We start from the raw sequence: 3,125 nt of genomic DNA, 5'->3' as shown, positions 1-3,125 counted from the left end.
TGAATGTTTGCGTACCAAACTTAGTTTGTGTTATGCTGACGGACAGGTAAATTATAGGTGTTGAATGATCATATATTGTGTATGCTTGTCACTGACAGCAGTTATTTCCCTTTTAGAGGAGGATGGAGGATGTTTACAACATCTGTGCTTTGAATTATGTGCTGAAATATGAGACTGATTAAACATTCCCCTCTTACTCTGTATGTGTATATGCGTTTTACCTGTGTTGATTGCTGTTAAACCTGTCAAACCTCTCAGATTAATTAAATTATATTATGTCGTGATTGGCTGACTACTTCAGTTATTTGCCATAATAACGGCAATATCAGTTGAAGAGAATGAAAATGCCAGTTGATTGTTTTCTGTGCTTAGGGACTGTCCTTGCAAAAATCTACCAAGATAACATAGTTTTAACAATAATATTATAGCTCCTATAATTAGTGGGTTTTACTTCAACTTCTGGCAATTTTATGCCCCAGGGGGTTGATTTTATTAAAAGTAACAGATTTCATTTTGTTAAATTATTTGTGCTATTATTTAAATGCTTTTATGTTCGATTTCATAGTTTTACTTGTGTCTCAGTCCTACACTGTTAATAATAATAATAATAGTTTTTTTAACCGTCTCTTATTAGTGTGGCCTCATTTTATAAAGGTCCAGAAATCTTGCCCCTTTTACAGATTTTTTTTTTTTTGAAAGTCTGTGAATTTGTTTAGGGAGGAGAGGAAATCTAAGATGTGATGGGTAAAGAAGACTGGAAAAATGAATGTAAATATCTATTTTATTATTTGTGTCATGTGTAATCTAGTAATAATTTCGAGGAACTGAGCAAAAAGTGAAAATTATAGTTATTGTGTGTATTACTTATAAAATGCTATTTTATTCTAAAAATATTTACAAGTCATTTCCACCACCATAATTTCCGAGATGTGAAAATTAAACTCATAGAAATATCCATGATTACCAAGAAAAAAAAAGATTTTAACTGAAGGTGTTTAAAACTATATATTTATTTATTTTCTCAAAGTCCATACTAGGTCTAGAACTGTCTATAGTTGAAAAACTACTAAATAAAATTGTGTAATTTGTACTCCTATTTTTTTAAGCCATTTTTGCTAGTACCATGTAACCACTTTTTATTGTAGTAACTATATTCAAGTGAGAACTATGGTTTGCGTATTACATTTGTATTTTAACGGAGCATGCTGATGACCATAGGTGTGTGAGCAGGTGTCATTTCCTGTGTCGCTCGCGCTACGCTTAACCAGAGTTTTAAATCTGTAACCACAGGAACTCTCAATGGCGTCAACAGGAGAGCAGAAAGCAGTTACAACACTCATCTTGATGTCGACTTAATTTTAACCTTTTTATCAGACAGAAAAAGCCCATAATAGTTCTTGTACGAGGGAAACAAATAATTTATTCACCAACCAACAAATTCTGAAGTGGAGCAAAGATTGTATTATAACATTCTCTGTAGCCTACTTGTTTGTAATCCCTTCTGCATGCAGAGGAAAACACTCCTTTACAAATACAACATAAATCCTTTTGCTTTGAGAGGCTTGTTTGGACATACACACACATTTTGAGCATCCTGGCATTTCTTTTGTTTTCATTTAAAGATGAAACATTTATTGCAGTTTATCTTGACATCTTTCTTTATTGCCCATTTAGTTCTTTGTTTTCCCTAGCAAAGTGAGCACAATGGGTTTTAATTTTTGGATAACCAAATGAAACGAACTGATTTTGAATAGCCTAAGTGTTAGCAGGAACTCATTTCTCAGCTGATCTGTAAAATTTTATAGAATTATTGGGGAAAATTGTGGCTGATGAACCAAGAGTAAATCCATATTTACTTTAATATAATGTGTATTAAAATAATATGCCATGTATTGTGATCATTATTTGTATGACTTGTATAGAACAATTACAGTATTATTATGATTGGATTTGACGTTTTATGATGCCATCTCTGAAAGCTCTAGTCATGTGACTAGTAATCAAGACTGTCAAGTCTGAATTCACTCTGAAAGATGTAAGGCAATATTTTTTTATGACATCTTTTAAAACAATTTTTTTAAACTGTCTGCTATTGGCCTTTTCCACGGTAGTCTGGGTCAGTGTGACATTAATAACTCAGAGACAGTGTGGTTTGTAAACCCAGAGATCATGTATTAGATGCATATTCAGTATAGAGCTGATGCTGATTCATACTACAGGCAGAATGTAGAGTTCTAAGTATAACTGTTATCATCTTACGCAGCAAATGTATTTTTCATCCTGGAACAGAATTTCCGCTATTCATTAAAAATACTTCTGTTTATATTAGCTCTAGTTTCCATGAGCAGTCCTCACGCTGGACATGAGTTGTGGGTTGCAGTAGACGTTTCCTCCAGAGTTGATCTCCTCTATAGTGTGTTGCTTTGACTGTGTAGTTCATGGGAAGTTGTGAGACATGTTTAACTGGCGTCCTTGTATTTCAGTAGTAATTTTCCAGTATGAAAGCCTCCAAAGAGAATATGAGAAAATCAAGAAGGAGGTAAGGCATTTGGTGTCATTCTGTCCTTTCTTTCAGCCCCAATTTTTCCCCTTGCACTTCTATAAAATCTGTGCATAGTCTTTGTGGGGAAGTCGTGGCCTAATAGTTAGAAAGTTTGACTCCTAACCCTAAGGTTGTGGGTTTGAGGCTCGGGACGGCACTACCACGACTTAGGTGTCCTTGAGCAAGACACTGAACCACAAACTGCTCCCCGACTGCCCACTGCTCCAGGTGTGTGTTCACTTCTGTGTTTGCACTTTGGACGGGTTAAATGCAGAGCACAAATTGGTCACCATACTTGTCTGTATGTCACGTCATGTCACTAAAGGGATAGTCCCACCCCCCCCAAAAAAAATTTCATACAGAAATTTTCTATTTTTCAGCAGTTTCTTTCTGACTTTCATTATATTCAGACAGAAAATTCTGTCATCATTTACTCACTTTTATGTTTACTACCATTCAAAAGTTTGGGGTTTGTAAGATTTTTTCAGTTTATTTTTGGGTAAACTATACCTTTACAATTATATTTTGGGATTTTTTGCTTTTAAACAATTTAAATAAATTAAAGTTTCAAATAAAAAAGAAC

Source organism: Carassius carassius, chromosome 31 (genome assembly GCF_963082965.1).
Source record: "Carassius carassius chromosome 31, fCarCar2.1, whole genome shotgun sequence".
Taxonomy (NCBI): domain Eukaryota; kingdom Metazoa; phylum Chordata; class Actinopteri; order Cypriniformes; family Cyprinidae; genus Carassius; species Carassius carassius.
This window is presented reverse-complemented; position numbering follows the sequence as displayed.